We start from the raw sequence: 27,552 nt of genomic DNA, 5'->3' as shown, positions 1-27,552 counted from the left end.
CTGGCTTTTTATCTCAAATGTAATGCTGTCATCTTGGACCTCTTCAATTAAGAGATAAATCCCAATTATACCCATATCCTTTAGGTTCATTCTCTTCAATTATATTCTATCCTTTAATTATCCTAAGAAAAGAATGTTCTAAAGAATTAAAAGTTCTATATCTTCCCTTTCAGGGTTGTATACAATTTGATGGACTTGCCCAACATTTGTTTTATTTTGTTTTGTTTTGTTTTGTTTTTCCTTCCCCATTACTTTATCTTTTTTTAAGGCAACTGCTGAGTTGTGCTGATGATATGATAGTATACCTAGAGAACCCAAGAAAATCATCTAAAAAAACTCCTTGAAACAATTAACAAATTCAGCAAAGTAACAGGATATAAAATAAACCCCCATTAATCATCAGCATTTCTATATATGAACAACAAAGTCTGAGAACAAGAGATTGAAAGAGAAATTCCATTTAAAGTAACTGCAGCCAAAATTAAATACTTGGGAATCTTTGTCCCAAAACAAACCCAGAAACTATGTGAACACAATTTCAAAACCATCCTCACATAAATAAAGTCAAATCTAAATAATTTGAAAAATGTAAAATATTGATTGGTAGAAAAAACTAATATAATAAAAATGACAATTATATCCAAAATAACATACTTAAACATTGCCAATTGCAGTTGAACGACCAAGATAGAAAAAAATAAGTAAAAAATTTAATCTGGAGCAACAAAAGGATAAGAATAGCAAGGGAAATGATGGAAAAATCTAAATAAAGGTAGCCTAGTTCTAACAGAACTAAAACTATACTGCAAAGCAGCAGTCATAAAAAGTACATGATACTGGTCAAAAAAATAGAAAAATGTTTCAGTCTATTAGAATAGGTTCAAAAGAAATTGTAGTAAAGTTCTATAGACATCTAAAATTTTTATAATTTATTCTATTTTATTTTTACTTATAAACCGTTTGTTTGTTTGTTTATTTATTTTGAATTTTACAATTTTACCCCTCAGCTTGTTTCCATCCCTTCATTCCCACAGAAGGAAGTCTGTGTCTCTTTACATTGTTTCCATGGTATACAATGATCTAAGTTGAATATGATGAGAGAGAACTTATATTCTTAAGGGAGAAAAACAAAGTATGACAAAGTAAAATTTTATAATAAGATAACTAATTTTTAAATTTACAGTAATAGTGTTTGGTCTTTATTCAAACTGCACAATTGTTTCTCTGTATAGAGATGATATTCTCCATCACAGATACCTCAAAATTATGCCTGATTTTTGCACTGATAGAATGAGCAAATCCTTCATCCCCATGTTGCTGTTAGGGGGTACAATGTTCTGTTCATCTTGTGCCACATCAGTTCATGCAATTATGTCCAGCTTCCCTGAATTCTCATAATTCCTGGTTTCTAATAGCACAATAGTATTCTATACCATACACATACCAGAGTTCATTAAGTCATTCCCCAATTGAAGGGCATTCACTCAATTTCCAATTCTTCGCCACCACAAGTAGGGCTGCTATGAATATATTTGTACAATTGATGTTTTTATTCTTCTTCATGAGCTCTTCAGGGTATAGACCTAGTAGTGCTACTGCTGGATCAAAGGGTATGCACATTTTTCTTTCCCTTTGTGCATAATTCCAAATCACTCTCTAGAAAGGTTGGATGAGTTCACAGTTTCAAGTACAATGCATTAGTGTCCCAGATTGCCCGTATCCCTTCCAACATTGATCATTTTCCTTTCTTGTCATACTGGTAACATTTACTCTTCATTGGTGGTGAGTTCATCTTTTCCATTTATAGATCTAGCCATTTGTTTTCTTCTTTCATTTTTATTAATAAAATGAACCAGAGGTTTATCAATTTTATTGGTTTTTTCATAAACCCAACTCTTGGTTTTATTTATTTGTTCAAAAGTTTTCTTGCTTTTGATTTTATTAATTTATCTTTAAATTATCAGAATTTCTAATTTGGAATTTGAGGGTTTTTAATGTGAACTTTATTTAATTTTGACTTGCATATTTAATTCACTGATAAACTCTTTCTCTAATGTATTCATGTAAGCATTTAAAGATATAATATATCCCCTGACACCTGCCTTGGCTGTGTCCAATAGTTTTGGGGATGTTGCTTCATTATTGCCATAATCTAGGATAAAATAATTCTTTCCATAATTTTTGGCTTGATCCATTTATTCTTAAAATGAGGTTATTTGGATTACAATTAGTGTTTGGGTCTATCTCCCTGGCCCAATATTGCACATGGTTTTCATCGCATTATGATCTGAGAAAGATGTATTCAATATTTCTGCCTTTCTGCAATTGATCATTAGGTTTTTTTGCCCTAGTACATGGTTAGTTTTTTTGTAAGTGCCATATACTACAGAGAAAAAAAGTATATTACTTTTTATCCCCATTCAATTTCCTCTATAGGTCTATCATGCCTAGGTTTTCTAACAATCTATTTACCTCCTTAGTTTTCTTCCTCTTTATTTTATGATTAGATTTATCTAAATCTGAAAGCAGGAGGTTAATGTCTCCCACTAGTAGAGTTTTGCTGTCTATGTCTTCCTGTTGTTCTTTTTCCTTTAAGTATTTGGATGCTATACCATTGGGTGCATATATATTCAGCATTGAAATTACTTTACTGTCTATAGTACCTTTTAGGAGGATATAGTTTCCTTCCTTATCTTTTTAAAAAAGATCTATTTTGAAGCTGCTTTGCCTGAGATATGGATTGATACCGTTGCTTTTTTCACTTCAGCTGAAGCAAATTATATTCTGCTCAAACCTTTTACTTTTACTCTATATGTATCTCTCTGCTTTAAATTAGTTTCTTGTAAGCAGCATATTGTAGGAATATTTTATATGTTTTTGCTAGACAAACAGGGTTGAGTGGCTTGCCCAAGGCCACACAGATAAGTAATTATTAAGTGTCTGAGGCCAGATTTGAACTCAGGTACTCCTGATTCCAGGGCTGGTGCTCTATTCACTGTGCCACCAAGCTGTCCCAAGATTTTGGTTTTTAATCCACTCTGCTATTCGATTACATTTTAAGGGAAACTTCATCCCATTCACATTCAGAGTCATAATTACTAACTCTTTATTGCCCTCCATGCTGTCTTCCCTGTTTGTATTTTTCCACTTTTTTTCACTTTATCCATATTCCCTAGTATTTTGTTTCTGAATACCACCATCTGTGGTGTGTTTGCCTCCTATATCCAACCCCTCTCCCCTTTCTTTTTATCAACTTTCCCTTTGCCCCTTCTTCCTTACTTTCCTCCTGTTAGTTCCCCTTTTCCTCTCTCCTCCACTTTTCACTATTAATACCTGAAAGGTAATATACATTTCTTAACATAACTGAGTGTTTGTTTATTAACTTTAAGCCAGATGTGATGACAGTAATATTCAGGCAATTCTTTCCTCCTCCCTTCTTCTCCTGTATTGCAACAGGTTCTTTGCACCTTTTAATGTAATGAAATTTTCCCTCATTCAATCACCTCCATCCTTCAGTCTCTTTATTGTCCCCCTTTTTAAGGAGGTATAGTTGTTAAATCATTCCAAGTCACAGAAAAGTCATGAGTACATTACTTCTGGCTAAGTATATTCTCTCTAATAGAGCTACAATTCTTGAGTTATTGAAGTCTTTCTCCCAGGTCAGAATATTGCCAGTCTCATCATATTAGTTAGCTTTGCTTTTTTTTCCTTTACCTCCCCCTCTTTTTTTACCTTTTCATGTGTCTCTTGACACACGACTCTTGCTTGAATTCAAAATATTCTAGTAAGCTCTTGCCTTTCTATCTTGAAATGCTGGAAGTCCTCATTTCATTAAATGTCCATCTTTTCCCCTGGAAGAGAAGACTCAGTTTTGCCCGGGGAAAAGATGGACATTTAATGAAATGAGGTAGCATTCCTAGCTTCCTCATTTTATAGAATATCCCATTCCAGGCCATTTGATCTCTTCATGCAGTCATTTCTTGTATAAGCCTCACTGTGGCTCCTTGGTATGTAAATAGTTTCTGGCTGCTTGCAGCCTTTTTTCTTTTATCAGATAGTTCTGGAATTTGGCCAAAATATACCTTGGTGTTTTAATTTGGGATCCCTTTCTGGAAGGGATTGATGTATTCTTTTTTATGTATTCTTTCAGTAACTATTTTGCCCTATGATTCCAAAATGTAAAGGCAATTTTCCATCAGTAAAATCTGAAATATTAAGTCCAGACATTTTTTCTTCAATATTATCAGGGATATCAATGATTATTGGGTTTCCCCTCCTACTTCTATTCTCTAGGTCAGTAGTTTTGCTGATGAGGTATTTTACATTTTCTTCTTGATATGTTTTGATTGAAAATGATGAAATTCAAGATATATGTATATATATATATATATATATATTCAAAAGAAAAATGCTTTAAATCATTATTAATTAGAGAAATTCAAAGTAAAACAGCTAAGAGGTATCATCTCACATTTATTAGATTGACCAAGAAGAGAAAAAAGGAAAATGATCAATGTTGAAGAAGTTGTGGGAGGACTGGGATATTGATGCATTGCTTGTGAAGTTGTGAACAGATCCAACCTTTCTTGAGAGCAATACGGAACTATGCCCAAAGAGCAATAAAACTGTTCATACCTTTTGAGCAAGTGATCCCAATTCCATGGATCTATCCAGAAGTAATTACAAAGAAAGAGAAAGTCCTACATATTCCAAAATATTCATAGCAACTCTTTTTTTGTAGTGAAAAAGAATTGGAAATTGAAGAAATGCCCATCAGTTGAGGAATTGCTAAACAAGCTATGGTAAATGAATAATATGAAATGATATTTTTCTATAAGAAACAAATGGTTGAACTCTAGAGAAGCATTGAATAACTGATGGGATCTGATGCTGACAGAACAGAGCAGAATCAACAAAATAATGTATACATCAATAAGAACATTTTAGATGAACAAACTTGATGGAAGCTACTAGGCTAAGAAATCCAGAGAGCTAGGACAAATATATTTGATTGACTATAGATTTTGTTATCCCAGGCAAGAGAAGAAAAAGAAAACAAAAGAAAACACAAACAATAAAACAATAATTCTCAATCTGATTAACACTTCATAAAATTTATCTCATGTATCTCTTTCCCTTGATCCTAACTCCTCATGTTCAAAATTGCTAATTTGTAAAAATGTTTATCAAAATAGATGTACAATTCTAATCTGACTGTTTGTCACTGAGGCAAGGAGGATCAGATGGGAGGATGAAAGGACTTTTTGTATCTTAAAAATATACATGTGCATCAGGATGAAATTATATACATAAAAAATGAGGGAAGGAAGGAAATTATGTCCTCCTAAAAGTTACTATAGGCATTGAAGCAATTTCAATGCTAAATACAGTACACATCAACTGGTTTGCAACTCAAACTCTTAGAGGAGGAGCTGAATGAATTTCTGGAAGACATAGACAGCAAAACACTATTGGTGGGAGACTTCAAAATCACTCTTCAAAATTACATAATCTAAGCATAAAACAAACATGAAGGAAATTGAGGAGGAAAATAGAATGTTAGAAAACCTAGAGAAGATAGTACTTTGGAGAAAACTGAACAGAAATCGATAGGAACAAACACAGATTACAGGATTTAGTGACCGAAAACTGCCCTGATATCATGTAACCATAGAGCAAAACAGTTATTGAAAGAATACCTCTATCCACTCTGGAAAAAGATTCTAAAATGAAAACACCAAAGAATGTTGTGGCCAAATTTCAGAATTATAAGGTAAAAGAGAAAATCCTGTTAGCAACCAGAAAGAAATAATTGAAATACATAGGAGCCATATTAAGGATTACACAAGAACTGGCTGCATTAAGAGGTCAAAGGGCCTAGAATGGGATATTACAAAGAGAAATGGAGCTAGAATTGTAGTCAAGAATCCACTTTCTTGCAAAGCTGAGCCTTCTCTTCCAGGGGAAAGGATGGACCTTTAACAAAAGGGGAGACTCCCAACATGAAAATATCAGAGCTAAATAGAAAGTTTGGAGGCTCAAACAGGAGGCTCAAGAGACACAGGAAAAGGTTAAAAGAGGAAAAAAAACTGCTATCCAATAAGATGAAACTGGCTATATCCCTACCTGGGAGAAATGCTCTAATAACTCTTGAAAATTGTAACTCTATTAGAGAGATTATACTTAGCAAGAAGTATTGTACACTCATGACTTTTCTGCAAATCAACTAGAATGATTTAAAAGCAACACCTCCTTAAAAAGGGGAGCAGTAAGGAGATGGGAGGATTGAGAAGATTGAAAGGGTTAAATCTCTTTACATTAAGAAGTACAAATGAATATTCAGTAGTGAAAGTCACAAGGTGAGAACTACCTGAATCTTCCTTTCATCATATTTGGTTTAAAGTTAACTTACACACACTCAGTTAAGAAACTTATCTTACCTTTCAAGTATTAAAAGCAGAAAAAAAGAGGGGGGAATGGGGAGGAGGTAGAAAAAGGGGAACTAAGAGAAGGAAGGGAAGAAAGAATGGGAAAAAGGAAAGAGGAAAGAAAGGGGAGGGGAGGAGAGTTGATAGAGGAGGGCAAACACACCAAAGGTGGTGGTATTCAGAAACAAAACACTGGGGAATATGGATAAAGTGGGAAAAGGGGAAAAATATAAACAGAGTGAAGATTGAATGGAGGGTAATAAAGAGTTAGTAATTATAACTTTGAATGGGAATGAGATGAACTCTCCCTTTAAATGTAAGTGAATAGCAGAGTGGATTAAAAACTAGAATACTACAATTTTCTGCTTGCAACAAACTCATTTCAAGCAGAGATACATACATAATAAAGGTAAAATATTGGAACAAAATATATTTTTCTTTAGCAGAAGTGAAAAAAGAAGAGGCAGCAATCCATATCTCAGACAAAGCAGCTTCAAAAATATATCTTATTTTTTATTAAAGGAGATGAGAAAGGAAACTGTATCCTCCTGAAATGCACCAATGGCATAACATTCAAATTCTTAGAGGAGAAGTTGAAATAACAATAGGAAGACATAGACAACAAAACTCTACTAGTGGGAGACTTCAACCTCCTGGTCTGATATTTAGATAAATCTAATCATAAAATGAAGAGGAAGGAAACTGAAGAGGTAAATTGATTGTTAGAAAACCTAGGCATGATAAACCTCTGGAGGAAATTGAATGGGGATTGAAAGTAATATACTTTATTTTTCTACTGTACATGTCACTTACACAAAAATTGACCAAGTATTAGAGTATAAAAACCTAACGATCAATTGCAGAAAGGCAGAAATAGTGAATACATCTTTCCTAGCTCATAATGCAATAAAAATCATGTAATATTGGGCTGGGGAGAGATGAACTAAAACTAATTGGAAACAAAATAATGCAATTTTATGAATGAGTGGATCAAATAACAAATTATAGAAAGAATTAATTATTTCATCCCAGGTAATGACAATATTGAAACAACATACCAAAACCTTTGGGACACAGCAAAGGTAGCTCTAAGGGGATATATTATATCTTTTAATACTTACATGAATGAACTAGAGAAAGAGGAAATCAATGAATAAAAATTCAGGTAAAATTAGAGAAAAATAAATTAACCCCCCCAATAAAATTCCAAATTGGAAATTTTAACAATTAAAGGAGGAATTAATAAGATAGAAAGCAAGACAACTATTGAACTAATAAATAAAACCAAGAGCTGGTTTTATGAAATAACCAATGAAACTGATAAACCTCTGGTTAATTTGATTAAGAAAACAAAAGAAGAATACCCAATTGCAAGTATTATAAATGAAAAATCTGAACTCACCACCAAGGAGGAGAAAATTAAAGTAATAATTTGGAATTATTTTGCCAAACTATTCACCAATAAATATCATAATTTAAGTGAATGGACTAATATTTACAGAAAAAATATGTTGTTCAGGTTAAATGAAAAGGAAATTAAATACTTAAATAACCTATCACAGAATAAGAAATTCAACAGGCCATTATTGAACTCCCAGAGGGAAAAAATCTCCTGGGCCAAATGGATAAACATGGCAATTTTATCATACATTTAAGGAACAATTGGTTCCAATTCTATATAAAATCTTTGGGAAAATAGGTGAAGACAGAATTCTACCTAACTCTTTCTATGATGTCAATATATTGTTGATACTTAAACCAGGAAGAGGTAAAAAAAAAAGAGAAAGAAAAATATAGACCTATCTCCCTGATGAATATATATGCAAAGATCTTAAATAGAATCTTAGCAAAATAATTACAAAAAGTTATCACTATGATAATACATTATGACCAAGTAGGATTTATTCCAGCAATTCAGGGTTGGTCTAATATTTGGAAAATTATAGTATAATTAATTATATCAATACTAACCCTATCAGAAATCATATAATTAAATAAATAGATGCTATAAAGGATTTTGACAAAATACAGCACCCATTCTTATTAAAAACTGTAGAGTGTAGGAATAAATGGATTGTTCCTTACAATGATCAGCAATATGTATCTGAAACCATCAATAAGCATTATATGCAATGGAGATAAGATAGAGGCATTCCCAATAAGATCAGGGGTGAAACAATGATCCCCATTATCACCATTACTATTCAATTTTGTATTAGTAATGTTAGCTTCAGCAATAAGACAAAAAAGAATGGAAGGAATTAGAATTAGAAAGGAAGAGACAAAATTCTCACTCTTTGCAGATGACATCATGTTATACCAAGAGAATTACACAAAATATTCTAAAAAACTATTAGAAATAATTAACAACCTTAGCAAAGCCATAGTATATAAACTAAACCCTCATAAATCCTCAACATTTCTATATATGACTGACATGCTGCAGTAGAAAGAGCTAGAAAGAGAAATCCCATTCAAAGTAACCTCAGACAATATAAAATACTTGGGAGTCTACCTGCCAAGGCAGACTCAGAAACATTTAGAAAAAAATTACAAAATACTTCTCACACACAAAGAAAATCATATTTTCATTACTTGGGCAAACATCAACTGCTCATGTTATAGGCCAAGCTAAGATAATAAAAATGACAATTCTATGAAAACTAAGCTACTTGATTAGTGCCCTACCAATCAAAAGAAGTTGGCTTAGCCTTACTAAATTTAAAATTATATTATAAAACATCGGTCTCCAAAACTGTCTGGTATTGTCTAAGAAATAGAGTAGTGGAGCAATGGAATAAACTAGGTGTTATAGCTGGAAATGATTATGATAATCTTCTGTTTGATAAACAAAAAACTCCAGCTATTAGGGGAAAAAAACCTCTCTCTTCGATAAAAACTGCTGGGAAAATTGGAAGTTAGGATGGAAGAAACTTGGAGTAAGCAAACACTTCAAACCTTATACCAAGATAAGATCAAAATGGACAAAGGATTTAGATATAAAAAATAATGAGATAACTAGAAGATCAAGGAATAGTTTACCTGTCAGATTTATGGAAAAATGAAACAGTTGATGAACAAGAACATCATTAAAAACAAACTAGATAATTTTGATTACATTAAATTAAAAAAACATTTTGCACAGACAAAACCAATGTAACAAAGATCAAAAGAAATGGGATAAATTGGGAAACAATTTTTACAACTATTATTTCTTACAAAAGATGCATTTCTAAAATATAGAGAGAACTGGTCAAATTTTCAAAAAAAACAGGTTATTTCCCAGTTGACTAATAGTCAAAGTATATGCACAGACAATTTACTTGAGGAAATCAAAATGATCCATAGACATATTAAAATTTCTCTAAATCATTACTTATTAGAGAAATGCAACTTCAAGCATCTCTGAGGTACCACCTCACACCTCTCAGACTGGCCAATATGACCAGAAAGGACAATGATCAATGTTGGAAGGGATGTTGGAAAACTGGGACACTAATACATTTTTGCTGGAGCTGTGATTTCATCCAACCTTTTGGAGAGCAGTTTGTAATTAAGCTCAAGGGGCAACAAATATGTGTATACCCTTAGGTCCAGCAATACCACTACTGGGTCTATACCCTGAAGGGATTATGATAAATGGCAAAAATATCAATTATACAAACATATTTATAGCAACCTTGTTTGTGGTGGCAAAGAATTGGAAATTAAGGGAATATCCTTCAATTGGGGAATGGCATAACAAACTGTGATCTATGTAGGTCATAGAACACTATTGTCCTATTAGAACCCAGGAGGGATGGGAATTCAGGGAAGCCTGAAAGTATTTGCATGAACTGAAGCTGAGTGAGATGAGCAGAACCAAAAATACATTGTACAACCTGAAAGCAACATGGGAGTGATGAGTAACCTTGATGGATTTGTTCATTCTATTAGTGCAACACTCAGGCACAATTTGGACAATGGAGAATACCATCTGTTTCCAAAAAATGAATTATGGAGTTTGAACAAAAACCACAGACTACTATCTTTAATTTAGGAAAAAAAACTTTATCTTATTATGTAATTTTGCATTAACTTATAATTAATTTTTCTTCCTTAAGGATATGATTTCTCGATTTTTTCCAGAGGGGTGGAGCCAAGATGGTGACAAGAGAGGATCACCTCTTAGGTGCTCTTTTAAAACTGATAAACTAAGGACTCTAACTACATTTTTGAGAGACAGAACCCACAGAGGGATCCAGCGAGGCAGTTCTCCAACCAAAGGTAACCTGGAAAAGAGTGGAAAGGCTCCGCTCCCCCGGGGTTGGAGGGGTGGCCCACCATAGTGAAGGAATTTCAGCCTCCTGCAGGCAGCCCCAGGGAGCTGGAAGCTGCAGATCATTGCAGTGGGGGCAGTTTCCTGGCCTACACCCCTGGGACAACTTGGGGGATCATCAGGGTTACCTCTGCCAGAGCAAGCACGTGAAGCCCAGCAATCAGGGCACACAGTGAGCAGCAATGGCCGAGGCAGTCCAGATCCAGGAATAGTAACAGAAGCTGCTAAACAGGAGCTGCCAGCACATGGGTGCAGAGCCTAGAGGGGAGTGTAGAGAAACTCTCTCCTCTGTCCCTAGAACAGGACTCTGGGGTTCTGATCACATTCAGATCCTGATCGCAGTCTAGGTCTCCCATAGAACAGCAGGGCTCCCCCCAACTCAGCCCCATGGCAGAGGGGTGCACTTGTGGTCATTCACAGACCAGGAGGGAAGACAGAACCTCACACACAGAGATCCTTGTGGAGATGTCCCACTAATGCTCAAAACCTCAGGAAGCACACCAAAACCAGGCACAGGCTGGGGAAATGAGTAAAGAGAGAAAAAAGAGGAACACCATTGAGAAATACTTTGCCTATGATCCCAAGAAGCATCAAACCACTCAATCTGAAGATGAGGAATCACAAACTTCTGCATCTAAAGTATCCAAGAAAAACAGAAATTGGGTTCAGGCTATGACAGAGATCAAAAAAGGAATTTGAGAATAAAATGAAGGAGATAGAAGAAAAATTAGGAAAAGAAATGCAAGAGATACAGGAAAAACATGAAAAAGAAGTCAGCAGCTTAGTCAAGGAAATTCAAAAAAATGCGGAAGAAAATAACTTGTTAAAAAACAGCATAGGTCAAATGGATAAAACAGTTCAAAAAGTTATTGAGGAGAAGAATGCTTTAAAAAGTAGAATTGGTCAGATGGAAAAAGAGAAAACAAAGTTCTCTGAGGAAAACAAATCCTTCAGACAAAAATAGAACTGAAGGAGGTTGGTGATTTTTTTCGAGAAATCAGGACACAATACTTCAAAACCAAAAGAATGAAAAATTAGAAGAAAATGTGAAGCATCTCATTAAAAAAACAACTGATATGGAAAACAGATTTAGGAAATATAATTTAAAAATTATTGGAATACCTGAAATTCATGATAAGGGAAAGAGCCTTGGCATCATTTTCTTTTTTTTTTTTTTTGCAGTTTAAATTTATTTTTATTAAAGATATTATTTGAGTTGTACAATTCCCCACCAATCTTGCTTCCCTCCTGCCCCCCCCACCATGGAAAGCATTCCTTCAGTCTTTACTATGTTTCCATGTTGTACCTTGATCCAAATTGGGTGTGATGACAGAGAAATCATATCCTTAAAGAAAAGAGAAGTCGAAGAGGTAACAAGATCAGACAATAAGATATTTGTTTTTTTTCTAAATTAAAGGGAATAGTCCTTGCACGTTGTTCATACTCCACAGCTCGTTATCTGACTACAGATGGTATTCTCCTTTGCGGACAGCCCAAAATTGTTCCCGATTGTTGCACTGATGGAATGAGTGAGTCCTTCAAGGTTGAACATCACTCCCATGTTGCTGTTAGGGTGTACAGTGTTTTTCTAGTTCTGCTCATCTCACTCAGCATCAGTTCATGCAAATGCTTTCAGGCTTCCCTGAAATCTCATCCCTCCTGGTTTCTAATAGAACAATAGTGTTCCAGGACATACATATACCAGTTTGCTAAGCCATTCCCCAGTTGAAGGACCAATTCTTTGCCACCACAAAGAGGAATGCTATAAATATTTTTGTACAAGTACCCTTTTTCATCATCTCTTCAGGGTATAGACCCAGTAGTGGTATTGCTGGGTCAAAGTGTATGCACATTTTTGTTGCCCTTTGGGCTAGTTGCAAATAGCTCTCCCGAAGGGTTGCATGAGTTCACAGCTTCACAAACAGTGAAATAGTGCCCCAGATTTCCCACAAGCCTTCCAACAATGATCATTATCCTTCTTGGTCATATTGACCAATCTGAGAGGTATGAGGTAGTACCTCAGAGAAGCTTTAATTTACATTTCTGTAATAAATAATGATTTATAGAATTTTTTCATATGGCTATGGATTACTTTGATCTCCTCATCTGTAAATTGCCTTTGCATATCCTTTCAGCATTTGTCAATTGGGGAATGGATTTTTGTTTTAAAAATATGATTCAGTTCTCTGTATATTTTAGAAATGAGTCCTTTGTCAGAATCATTAGTTATAAATATTGTTTCCCAATTTACTACATTTGTTTTGATCTTGGTTACATTGGTTTTATCTGTGCAAAAGCTTTTTTAATTTAATGTAATCGAAATCATCTAATTGGTTTTTGGCGATGTTCTCCAACTCTTCCTTAGTAATAAATTGCTCCTCTTTCCATAGATCTGACAGGGATACTACTCCTTGATCTTCTAATTTGCTTATAGTATTGTTTTTTTTTATGTCTCAGTCCTGTAATCATTTGGATCTTATCTTCATAAAGGGTGTGAGGTGTTGTTCTAATGGAAGTTTCTTCCATACTAAATTGGGTTTATCAAAGAGCAGATCACTATAATCATCTCCTGCTTTTACACCTAGCTTATTCCACTGGTCGACCACTCTATTTCTTAGCCAATACCAAACAGTTTTGAGGACTGATGCTTTATAATGTAATATTAAATCAGGTAGTGTTAAGCCACCTTCTTTTGCACTTTTTTTCATTAAGCTCCTGGCAATTCTTGACTTTTTATTTCTCCATATGAATTAACTTACAATTTTTTCTAACTCATTAAAGTAATTTTTGGAAAGTTGATTGCTAGGTCACTAAACAGATAATTTAGTTTTGGTAGAATTGTCATTTTTATTATATTAGCTCTACCTATCCATAGGCAGTGGATATTTGCCCATTATTTAAATCTGATTTAATTTGTGTGAGAAGTGTTTTACAATTGTTTTCAAAAAGTTTCTGAGTCTGTCTTGGCAAAAAATTCCCAAATATTTTATATTGTCTGAGATGACTTTGAATGGGATTTATCTTTCTAGCTCTTCCTCCTGTTTCTTGCTAGACATATATAGGAAAGTTGAGGATTTATGAGGGTTTATTTTATAATCTGCAACTTTGCTAAAATTGCTAATTGTTTCCAGTAGTTTTTTGTATAATTTCTTAGGATTCTCTAGTTAGACCATGATGTCATCTGCAAAGAGTGAGAGTTTTGTGTTTTCCTTCCCAATTCTAATTCCTTCAAATTCTTTTTCTTCTCTAATTGCTGAGGTTAACATTTCTAATATAATATTGAATAGTAGTTATGAAAATGGGCATATTTGTTTCACCCTTGATCTTATTGGGAAAGCCTCTAGCCTTTCCCCATTGAATATAATGTTTGTTTTTGGTTTCAAATAAATACTGCTAATTATTTTAAGGAACAGTCCATTAATTCCTACACTCCTTAGTGTTTTTAATAGGAATGAATCCTGTATTTTGTCAAAGGCTTTTTCAGCATCTATTGATATAATCATATGATTTTTGATAGGTTTGTTGTTGATATAATTGAGTATACTAACATTTTTCCTAATATTGAACCAACCCTGCATTCGTGGAATAAATCCTACTTGAGCATAATGTATTATCCTAGTGATGACTTGTAATCATTTTGCGAAGATTTTATTTAGGATTTTTTGCATCTATAATCAGGGAAATAGGTCTATAATTTTCTTTCTCTGTTTTAACTCTTCCTGGTTTAGGTAACAGTACCATATTGGTTTCCTAGAATGAGTTAAGCAGAGTTCCATCTTTCCCTATTTTTCCTAAGATTTTATATAGGATTGGAACCAATTGTTCCCTAAATGTTTGGTAAAATTCCCTTGTGAATCCATCAGGCCCTAGAGATTTTTTTTAAAGAGTTCAGTAATGGCTTTTTGAATTTCTTTTTCTGAGATAGGGTTGTTTAGGTATTTAATCTCTTCTTCATTTAACCTGGGCAACTAATATTTTTGTAAATATTCATCCATTTCCCTTAGATTATCAAATTTATTGGCATAGAATTGGGGAAAATAATTTCGAATTATTACTTTAATTTCCTCCTCATTGGTGGTGAGTTCACCTTTTTCATTTACGATACTAGGAATTTGGCTTTCTTCTTTCTTTTTTTAATCAAATTGTAGAGAGGTTTATCAATTTTGTTTTTTTCATAATAAAAACTTTTGGTTTCATTTATTAATTGCATAGCTTTTTTGCTTTTGCTTTTATTAATTTCTCCTTCAATTTTTAGAATTTCTAATTTGGTAATTAATTGGGGATTTTTGATTGGTTCTTTCTCTTATTTTTTTAGTTGCATGTTTAGTTCATTGATTTCCTTTTTCTCCAATTGATTCATGTAAGCATTTAGAGCTATAATGTATCCTCTGAGAGTTACTTTGAATGAATCCCATTGGTTTTGGTATGTTGTTTCATTATTATCATTATCTAGGATAAAATGGTTAATTCTTTCTATAATTTGTTTTTTTGGTCCACTCATTTTTAAAATGAGGTTATTCAGTTTCTAATTTGCTCTGGGTCTATATCTCCTTGGCCCAGTATTGTATATGGCTTTTATTGCATTGTGATCTGAGAAAGATGTATTCACTATTTCTGCCTTTCTGCAGTTGATAATTAGGTTTTTATGTCCTAGTACATGGTCAAAATTTGTATAAGTTCCATGTACTACAGAGAAAAAGGTATATTCCTTTCTATCCCCATTCAGTTTCCTCCATAAGTCTACCATAACTAATTTTTCTAACAATCGATTTACCTCCTTAACTTCTTTTGATGCTATCTATTTTTGCTGCTGCTTTGTCTGAGATAATAATTGCTACCCCTGCTTTTTTTACTTCAGCTGAAGCAAAATATATTTTGCTCAACCTTTTACCTTTATATATATATATATATATATCTGCTTCAAATGAGTTTCTTGTAAGCAGCAAATTGTAGGATTCTGGTTTTTAATTCACTCTGCTATTTGCTTACATTTTAAGGGAGACTTCATCCCATTCACATTCAAGGTTATGAGTACTAATTCTTTATTACCCTCCGTGCTATCTTCCCTCTGTTTGTAATTTCCCCCCTTCAAGCCTTATCCATATTCCCCAGTATTTTTTTTCTCAATACCTCCCCCTTCACTGTGTTTGCCCTCCTATATCACACCCTCCCCTGTCTTTCCCCTTTCTTTTTTTCCCTTTCCCTTCCCTTCCTTTTGTGATTTCCCCCTTTTCCCCCACTCCTCTTTCCTTTCTCTGCCCCCCCTCCCCTTTTCCCCTTTTAATAATTGAAAGGTTAAATGATTTATAATTTAACTGAGTATGTGTAGGTTGACTTTAAGCCAAGTATGATCAGAAGAAGATTCAGGTGTTTCTCCTCTTCTCCCTTCTTCCCCTCTATTACCATTGGTTTTTGTACCCTATCAATCAACATACCCTATCAATCCCCTCCCTCCTCCAGTCTCTTTCCTGTCCCCCTTTTTAAGGAGGTAGTGTTTTTTTAGATCATTCTAAGTCATACAAAATTCTAAGAGGCTGTCCCTTCTAGGTCAGTATATTCTATCAAATAGAGTCAATATTCATGAGCGTTTATTAGTGTCCATCTCCCAAGTCAGGTTAAAGCCAGTTACATCCCATTAGATAGCAGTCTCATGTATAGTTCATGAATGTCGGTCATTTCTGGCCAGGTGTATTCTCTCTGTTAGAGTTACAATTCTCAAGGTTTATGAGAATCATTCCTCCAATTCCATAATATCAGGGTAGTTGTCCATCACTAGATACTATAATATTAAGTCCAGGCTTTTTTCCTCTTCAGTGTTTTCAGGAAGTCCTATAATTTTCAGGTTGCCCCTCCTCGATCTATTCTCAAGGTCAGTAGTTTTGTTGATGAGGTATTTTACATTCGCTTCTATTTTTTCTATTTTTTGCTTTTGTTTAACTGACTCTTGCTGTTTCATGGAGTCATTAGTTTCTGTAGACTCCATTCTTTTTTTAGGGGGAGGAGTTTTCTTTGTTCACCTTTTGCAACTCCTTTTCCAGTTGATCAATTCTACTTTCGAAAGAGCTTTCCATTTGAACAGTTGACGTTTTGAGAAAATTTATTTCTTTTTTTCATTTGTGCATTTGAGGATCTGAGAGAATTATTCTAATTTTGTATTGGTCCAATTGATAATCTGAGAGATTTATTCTCATTTTCTCATTGTCCAATTGATGATCTGAGAGATTTATTATCCTTTTGTATTTGTCCAATTGTACTTTCTAAGTTTTTGTTTTCGTGTTGTAAGGTATTAATTGTGTCTACCAAATTTTTAAGCTCCTTCCTTATTTTTTCAAAGAAGTCCTTCTGTGCTGGAGACAAGAATGAATTCTCCTTAGAGCTTCCAGGTCTATCTGAGTTAACGTCTTTCCCTTTCAGCAATTTTTCTATGGATCCACTTTCCCGCTGACCCTTCTTCATTTTGCTAAGACTTTGAGTTGGGGGCAGGGCTGTTCACTAAAGGCTTTACTCACTGAGTGAACTTTCTCTGGCTGGCCAGAAGGAGATGTTGGTTGCTTTCTCTGGAGTGTCTATGACCTTGGTTGAGGCCTTCCCCCTTTGCTTGAAGAGAGGGGTGGAGCTATTGAATTATTTTACCTTCAATCAATAGTGGGCTTTATCCTAGCCTGAGGTCATTAGTCAGCTGGGCTCATTCTACTGCTCACACACCTGGGCCTGAGGCAGAAGTACTTTGCATTTGTTTGTTTGGGAAAAGCCCTCAGCAACAATGGGGGCGTGGTCAGAGTTCCTCAGAACTGAGGAGCCCAAGGATGGTGTCCACTGCTCTCCTGCACCAGAAGTCTCCCCCCAGCCTCATCCCCAAGCTCCAGTCGGACAGCACCAACACCAGTGCTTCTGCTCCCCGGCTTATCCAGCAGGTCTGGATCACGGGCCCTCTGACTCCTGGTACCAATTCAGCTATTAATCTGGCTGATCTGGGCTATTCCTCCCTCTGAGCCCAGACTCACCCACCCGAATTTGGCCAAAGCTTCTGCCTGAGACAAAGCCTGAGGTAGATGTTCTTTCTCCTGGCTTTTCTTTCTGGGTTTTGTGGGTTGGATTTCTTTTAAGAGGTTTGTTTCATGTGATAGATGGGGAAGAGTTCAGGAGACTTTAGAACTGTGCCTGTCTTCTCTCCACCATCTTGGTTGGAAGTCCATGACATCATTTTCAAAGAATTACTATAGGAAAATTGCTCTGATATCCTAGAAGCAGAGGGCAAAATAGAAATGGAAAAAATCCACCAATCTCCCCAAGAAAGAGAGACCCCCCAAAAAACCTCCAGGAATATTATAGCCAAGTTCCAGAACTCCCAAGTCAAAGAAATAATATTGCAACCAGCCAGAAGGACACAATTCAAATATTGTAGAGCTGCAGTTAGGATCACACAGGACTTAGGAACAACTACCTTTAAAGCTCATAGGGCTTGGAATATAATATTCCAGAAGGCAAAAGAGCTCAGATTGCAACTGATAATCAACTACCCTGCTAAACTGACCATCCTCTTCCAGGGAAAAAGATGGACTTTCAATGAACCAGGGGAGTTTCAAATGTTCCTGTTGGAATAGCCAGAGCTGAACAGAAGGTTTGATCTTCAAATACAGGACTCAGAGTAGGTAGAAGGAGATTTTTATAGATGAAGCATAGGGGAAAGCTGAATTTGAAGATATAATGTGGTGTAAAAATGGAGTCAATAGAAAAAAGGGAAATGTAATGGGAGAAAGAAAAAAGACAGGTGGAATAGACTAAGATATTTCATATAATAAGATTTTTCTTTATTATAATGAGCTATTGCAATGATATGGAAGGAGAAAAGGCAAGGGAGAAAGAGGGACTCTTCGCTCTCATCAGAGATGGATCGGAGAAGAAACAACAGATATACTCAATGGGGTACATACATCTGGAGTAAGAAGGAGAAAAGGGGAACAGGGGAAGGTCGGGTTTGCGATGTGAATGATGTAGGAAAAAATAGACCATGGGTGGAGAGTGGTCAGATATAACACATTTTCCTTTCTACATCTTGCAAGAGGCTGGGAGTGGATGGTCTGTCCGGGACCATAGGGCCAGGTGGATGCTGGGGCCTCTTGGTCCCAGGGCTGGGGATCTGTCTGCTGAGCCCCTCAGCTACCCTATAGCAGAGACAGAGTGAAAGAAGAGAGACAATATAGTACATGGTAGTGGAGAATTACGAATGGAGGGAGTTGCAATCAGCAAGGGCAATGGTGGAAACATATGGAAGTAACTTTTGTGATGGACTTATCATATAGAATGTGATCCACCCACGACAGAGCTGGTGGTATTGGAACACAGACTGAAAAACATTTTTTATTTTTACTAATTTTTTTGGGGGGTGTGGGGAAAATGTGGGGGATGGTCTGTCTGGGGCCACATAGCTGGGTGATTGTTGGGTGTCTGAGAGCAAATTTGGACCCCGGTGCTCCTGGCTCCAGGACTAGTGCTCTGTCCACCACCCAGCCGCCCATATTATTATTATTTTATTTTATTTTGGGTATTTTTTTTTGTTTTTGCAGGGCAGTGGGTTTGTGGTAACTTGCATGAGGTCACACAGCTGGGTGATTGTTGGGTGTATGGGGCCATATTTGGACTAGGGTGTTCATGGATCTAGGGCCAGTGCTCTGTCCACTATGCCATCTAGCCATACCTACAATTATTATTACTTTTATATTTTAATTTTATTTTTTTCTCTCCCCTTTACTTTATTGCTCACATGGGTCTATATTGTTTGGGGGTAGGGGTTATTATGTTTACTCTTAAGAATATTTTAGTATTGTATAAAAAACATTATTTGTACAAAATAAGAATAAATAAATAAATGGGGGGAAAAGGATATGATTCCTCTCTCATCACTTTGAACTTAGATCAGTGAACACCATGGAAGCAATATAAATACTAACAGACTGCCTTCTGTAGGGTGTGGCTGAAGGGAAGCAAGAATAGGGGGAAAAAATTGTAAAACTCAAAATAAACAAAATCTTTCTTTAAAAAAAGAAATCCTTACTGATTAGAAAAAATTCAAATTAAAGTATCTCTGAGGTACCATTTCAAACCTTTCAGAATTGCCAATATGAGCAAAATGGACAGTGATTAATAGTGGAAGGAATGTGAGAAATCTGGGACAATAATGTCTTATTCGTGGAGTTGTGTACTCATCCAGTGTTTCTGGAGAGCAGCTTGGAATTATGCCCAAAAGCCAATAAAAATGTACAGGCCCTTTGATTATGCAAAAGCATAAAACCATCACATGTGCAAAAGTATGCATAGCACCTCTGTGGTTGCAAAGAATTGGAAACAGAGGGGATGTCCATCAATTGGGATATGGCTAAACAAACTGTAGTATAAGTATGTGAAGGAACACTATTGTCATATTTGAAATCAGAAGGGAGAGGATTTTAAGCTAAGCTTGGAAAAACTTGCATGAATCTATGCTAAGTGAGATTAGTATACATTGAAATTCATTATTCACCCTAATAGCAACATGGGGCTGATGATCAGCCCTAATGGATTTACTCATTCCTTCAAGGCAATAATCATTGACAATTTTAGAGTGTTTGTGATAGAGAATATGATATGTATCCAGAGAAATACCTATGGAGATTAAACTAAGACTAATGATTATTAACTTCATTTTTTTTAAAGTTGTCTATGTACTACATAATTTTGTTATCCCTACCATTTTATTTCTTCCTTAAGGTTAAGTTTTTTTTTTCTCTCAAAACATGCAATTTTGATCAAAGCATATCATGGAAACAATGTAAAGATTATCAGATTACCTTCTGTGGGGAAGGTGGGGGAGAAATGCGATTGCGGGGAGAAATTCTGAATTTCAAAACCTTGCAAAAATATGATAGTTAGAAAGTACCATTTTATATAATTGGTAAGCAAAATATCCCAATAATAGAAAAAGCAATGAGACAGGAAATACAAAGTGGAACCTCAAAGTGGAATCCTGTTGTAGTAGAAGGAAAACTCAGTTTGGGTCAAAGGACCTTGATTTCAATATTAATTCTGCCACCTGTGTGACCTTGCCAACCTAGATTCTAGTTTACCTCCATAAGGTTCAGTTTACTCAGCTATAAAACTGGATTAGACTTGATGATATCAAAGGATCCATTCAATTTTAGATCTTTTATACTTTGATTTTATATTCCTCATCCTCCACAGGGATATCCTAAGCTCCTTTTTCTGTGTCACATCAATCAATGTAATATTCAGCAAAAGGTACATATAACTTATGAATTGTGTGATCAAATAAGTCATGTTAAAAGTTTCATACAAAGAGATGCTAGTCTTAGAATCGACTTTAGAGACTATCTATTCCAAGCTTGCATTTTGGAGATAGTAAATGTCAAAGCTAAAATTTAAACGTATTCTCTATTTTGAAATCCAATGTACTTTACACTGTCCTTATAGCACATTTTCTTGATCCTTGAATATAAAATATATAACAGTTGAATATAAAAAACTCAAAAAATGTAGCATATATTCAAATTTCTTAGTCCACTGTCACATTTGGAAGAATGAGAATTGGGTAATATATTTAGAAACAAATTCAGTTAAAACAGCTGTAGAGGAAATATTAAATACAACTGCATTATTATTTAATTATCAAATAGTGTGAGATATTTGTACATTTGTATCTAATATATAAATTAGATGTAGATAACGATATAAATATATTTCTGTTGTCAAGCACCATTATCTGCACTCGGAAAATTGAGTAAACTAGAATAAAAACACTTCAATTGAAAAGTTCCTGTTTAGACAAGAGCTAAAACATTCTTCACTGCTGAATTTCTTAAGATTTTTACAGGTTATATATGGTGTCTGAAGCAGTACACAATATAATGAAGCATTAATATAGATGTGTGTTGTCAGCCCAACTCACAATAATCACAATACAAAGAAAATAAGAATTTTATCCAAACAAGGTGATTGTCAGATTTATATTTCCTCCTGTCTTAACAGGACCCTTTGTTTAAACCTATGCCACATTTTTTTTTCTCATGGTGTTTCAGTTCATCACCAAATAAAAAAATTCTGAAGGAAAGTGCAACCATTATATTTCCCTTCCTGTTTTAAATGTTCAGCAGAGAATTACTTTCTTCTTCTTATTCCTGCAGCAATGTTTTTCTGCAGTATTCCAAGGGAACATTTTCTACATAATGTACAAGGTATCATAAAACCCATATACTCTTTCCTCTCCACAAACTCAAGGCTCCATTATCCAATCTTTTTGTTTAGGTTTTTGCAAGGCAAACAGGGTTAAGTGGCATGCCCAAGGCCATACAGCTGGGTAATTATTAAGTGTCTTAGAATGGATTTGAACCCAGGTACACCTGACTCCAGAGCCGGTGCTTTATCCACTATGACACATAGCCGCCTCCATTATCCAATCTTTACTGAAGTATACTAAATACTACCAATGAAGACTGCATGTATTAATTTTCCCGTTTTTATGTTATATTCATTTTTAACTAGATAATTAATTGGAAATTCACTTTTTTATTATGTAAAGTAACATTTCACATATAAAATAATAATGGAGATATAGTTATTAAAAGGCATTTCAATGGCTGAAAAGAATGTCAATGCTTCTCTGATGGCTTTGCAAAAATATGTTCTGTGACATACATTTCACCAGGAAATTGTTATTAAAAATGTTCTGAGATGTTCTTGTATCATGAAAATAGTACTCCACTCCTCTTGAGTTCACTAAAATAGACCATTTTTCAGAAGTAACCTTAATTGTTGGAGGTGCAATTTTTTGTGTTAGTCATTCATTTTATTGTCTCATATTTCTCAGAATTTTTCATATTTGTCATTCCTCACAAAATAGTATATTATTTCATTATATCATATAACTCTTTCTCCAAACACATGGTCAAATTTTATATGATCAATGATGTTCTTGACAAATAGCAGGTAGAAAATTTAATTGCATTATAAAATCTATATCTTCCAAATTAAAGTTCACATGACATTGAATAGAAATTTCTTTTATTTCCCTCTAACACAAAACATTTGAACAACTTGTTTCTAAGAGAATAAGTAGACATGAAGCTTCAACATTTTTCTGATAGCATAATCTGATTAATTATAACATAATGCCATTATTCATCTTATTGAAGCCCTATTATATTTAATCATGTTGGCTGATTAAATTTTCCACAATCTGTTCATGCCAAGTCTCACACTTATTCTGTTTCAACAACTATTCTTGCCTTTCAGTTTACTAAGAAAAGGGTCTCCTAAACTTCCTTCCAATTCCTCTCAAAAGCTCTATATCTACGCCCATGTTCCCTTCCTTTCTTCAATGTCAGAAGAAAATCTTCCACTATATCAAATGTGTGCACTTGATGCCATCTCGAACAATTAGAAACAAAAATGACATTAACATTAAAACTACCCTCCAGGAATCATAGCATCATACATTTCTAGGTGAACAGAAAGTCAGATAACATCTAGTTCAACTACTTAATTTTTAAAAATTGTCATCTCATCAACAGCAATTTTAAGATAAAGAAATTAAAGCATATAAAGAAAAATGTTCAAAACCTCTATAGATTAGAGAAATGCAAATTAGAACTCTGAGCTATGACTTCATACATATTAGAATGATTAATATGACAAAAATGATAAACTTTAGGGATGTTGAGAAGTTAGAACACAATTGCATTATTGTTGGAGTTGAGAATTGCTTCAACCATTCTGGAGAGCAAATTGAGATTATTCCAAAAGGGCTAAAAACTTATGCATACCCTTTGGTCCAGCACTACTATATATCCCAAAGATATTAAAAAACGAAAAAGAATCTATATGTCCAAAAATAATAATAGGAACTCTTTTGGGGATGGCAAAGTATTGAATATGGAGTTAATAGTTGCATAAGTTTTGATACATTAATACTGTTGTAATTGAATATTATTATGCTGTAAGAAATGATGAAGAGACTGATTTCAGAAAAAAAGAATTTGTAAAGACTTACATCAACTGATGCTCTTTAAAGTGAGAAGAGCTAGAAAAACATTATACACAGTAACACAAATAATGAGTGATGATTGACTATGTTAGACATTTCTTCACAGTAATAAAATGATTCAAGATAATTCCATTTTTGGAAAACACCATCCACAGTCAGAGAAAGAATTATGGCTTCTGAATGAAGATGAAAGCATACTATTTTTACCTTTTTTTCCTCATTGATTTTTTTCCCTTTTGTTCTGATTCTTCTTTCAAAATATGAGTATTTGAAAACTTGTTTAAAATGATGGTACATGTACAATTATATAAAATTGTTTGCTGTCTTGGGGTGAGAGGAAGAAAATTTTGAAAATTAAAAATCTTTTAAAGGTAAATGTAGAATTTTTTTTTAAAACATGAAAAATCATCATTTGTTTTTTATCTTCAAGATTTTTTCTTTTTTTAATTTATTTTCATTAAAGATATAAATTTTTACAATTTTCTCCCCAATCTTACTTCCCTCCCCCCACCATGGAAAGAAATCTGTCAGTCTTTACTTTGTTTCCATGTTGTACATTGATCTAAATTGGGGGTGAGGAGAGAGAAAGCATATTCATAAAGAAGAGACAAGAAGTGTAAGAGGTAACAAGATCAGATAGTAAGATACCTGTTTTTTTCTAAATTAAAGGGAATGGTCTTTGAACTTTGTTCATACTCCACATCTCCTTATCTCGATAGAGATGGTACTCTCCTTTGCAGACAGCCCAAAATTGTTCCCAATTGCTGCACTGATGGAATGAGAGAGTCCTTCAAGTCTGATCATCACTCTCATGTTGCTGTTAGGGTATACAGTGTTTTCCTGGTTCTGCTCATCTCACTCAGCATCAGTTCATGCAAATCCCTCCAGGCTTCCCTGAAATCCCATCCCTGCTGGTTTCTAATAGAACAATAGTGTTCCATGACATACATATACCACAGTTTGCTAAACCATTCCCCAATTGAAGGACATTTACTGGATTTCCAATTCTTTGCCACCACAAACAGGGCTGCTATAAATATTTTTGTACAAGTAATGTTTTTATCCTTTTTCCTCATCTCTTCAGGGTATAGACAGAGTAGTGGTATTGCTGGGTAACAGGGCATGCACGTTTTTGTTTCACTTTGGGCATAGTTCCAAATAGCTCTCCAGAAGGGTTGGATGAGTTCACAGCTCCACCAACAGTGTAATAGTGTCCCAGATTTCCCACATCTCTTCCAACAATGATCATTATCCTTCCTGGTCATATTGGTCAGTCTGAGACATGTGAGGTGGTACCTCAGTGAAGCTTTAATTTGCATTTCTCTAATAATTAATGATTTAGAGCATTTTTTCATATGGCTATGGATTGCTTTGATCTCCTCATCTGTAAATTGCCTTTGCATATCCTTTGACCATTTGTCAATTGGAGAATGGCTTTTTGTTTTAAAAATATGACTCAGTTCTCTGTATATTTTAGAAATGAGTCCTTTGTCAGAATCATTAGTTGTAAAGATTGTTTTCCAATTTACTACTTTTCTTTTGATCTTGATTACATTGGTTTTTATCTGTGCAAAACCTTTTTAATTTAATGTAATCGAAATTATCTAATTGGTTTTTAGTGATGTTCTGCAACTCTTCCTTAGTCATCAACTGTTCCCCTTTCCATAGATCTGAAAGGTAGACTAGTCCTTGATCTTCTAATTTGCTTATAGTATTGTTTTTTAGGTCTATGTCCTGTAACCATTTGGATCTTATCTTGGTAAAGGGTGTGAGGTATTGGACTAATTTAAGTTTCTTCCATAATAACTTCCAATTATCCCAGCAGTTTTTATCAAAGAGGGAGTTTTTATCCTGGTGGCCTGACTCTTTGGGTTTATCAAACAGGAGATTACTATAATCCTCTCCTGCTTTTACACCTATTCTATTCCACTGATCCACCACTCTATTTCTTAGCCAATACCAAACAGTTTTGATGACTGATGCTTTATAATATAATTTTAGATCGGGTACTGCTAAGCCACCTTCGTTTGCATTTTTTTTCATTAAGGTCCTGACAATTTTTGACGTTTTATTTCTCCAAATGAATTTCCTTACAATTTTTTCTAGCTCATTAAAGTAATTTTTTGGAATTTTGATTGGCAGGGCACTAACCAGATAGTTTAGTTTTGGTAGAACTGTCATTTTTATTATATTAGTTCTCCCTATCCATGAGCAGTTACTATTTGCCCAGTTATTTAAATCTGATATAATTTGTGTGAGAAGTGTTTTATAATTGTTTTCAAAAAGATTCTGAGTCTGTCTTGGCAAATAGACTCCCAAGTATTTTATGCTGTCTGGGGTTACTTTGAATGGAATTTCTCTTTCTAGCTCTTATTGCTGTTTCTTGCTAGTCATATATAGGAAAGTTGAGGATTTATGGGGGTTCATTTTATAACCTGCAACTTTGCTAAAATTACTAATTGTTTTCAGTATTTTTTTAGATGATTTCTTGGGATTCTCTAGGTAGACCATTATGTCATCTGCGAATAGTGAGAGTTTTGTCTCTTCCTTCCCAATTCTAATTCCTTTAATTACTTTTTCTTCTCTAATTGCTGATGCTAACATTTCTAATACAATATTGAATAGCAGTGGTAATAATGGGCACCCTTGTTTCACCCCTGATCTTATTGGGAATGCCTCTAGCCTCTCCCCATTGAGTATCATGCTTGCTGATGGTTTCAGATAGATACTGCTAATTATTTTAAGGAACAGTCCATTCATTCCTACACTCTCTAGTGTTTTTAATAGGAATGGATGCTGTATTTTGTCAAAAGCTTTTTCAGCATCTATTGATATGATCATATGGTTTCTGATAGGTTTGTTATTGATATAATTGAGTATACTAACAGTTTTCCTAATATTGAACCAACCCTGCATTCCTGGAATAAATCCTACTTGATCATAATGTATTATCCTAGTGATGACTTGTTGAAGTCATTTTGCTAAGACTTTATTTAGGATTTTTGCATCTATATTCATCAGGGAAATAGGTCTATAATTTTCTTTCTCTGTTTGAACTCTTCCTGGTTTAGGTAGCAGTACCATATTGGTTTCATAGAAAGTGTTAGGCAGAGTCCCATCTTTCCCTATTTTTCCAAAGAGTTTATATAGGATTGGAACCAATTCTTCCTTAAATGTTAGGTAGAATTCACTTGCGAATCCATCAGGCCCTGGAGATTTTTTTAGGGAGTTCACTAATGGCTTGTTGAATTTCTTTTTCTGAGATAGGGTTGTTCAGGTATTTAATCTCTTCTTCATTTAACCTGGGCAATTTATATTTTTGTAAATATTCATCCATTTCACTTAGATTATCAAATTTATTGGCATAAAGTTGGGCAAAATAATTTTGAATTATTACTTTAATTTTCTCTTCATTGGTGGTGAGTTCACCTTTTTCATTTATAATACTAACAATTTGGTTTTCTTCTTACTTTTTTTAATCAAATTGACCAGAGGTTTTTCAATTTTAATGGTTTTTTTCATAATACCAACTTTTGGTTTTATTTATTAATTCAATAGTTTTTTTGCTTTCAATTTTATTAATTTCTCCTTTGATTTTTAAAATTTCTGATTTGGTATTTGATTGGGGATTTTTGATTTGTTCTTTCTCTAATTTTTTACTTGCATATTTAATTCATTGATTTCCTCTTTCTCCAATTTATTCTTATAAGCATTTAGAGCTATAACATATCCCCTGAGAGTTGCTTTGAATGAATCCCATAGGTTTTGGT

Source organism: Macrotis lagotis, chromosome 3 (assembly GCF_037893015.1).
Source record: "Macrotis lagotis isolate mMagLag1 chromosome 3, bilby.v1.9.chrom.fasta, whole genome shotgun sequence".
Taxonomy (NCBI): Eukaryota; Metazoa; Chordata; class Mammalia; order Peramelemorphia; family Peramelidae; genus Macrotis; species Macrotis lagotis.
The sequence above is the reverse complement of the archived record's forward strand: the minus strand, read 5'-3'. Positions refer to the sequence as shown.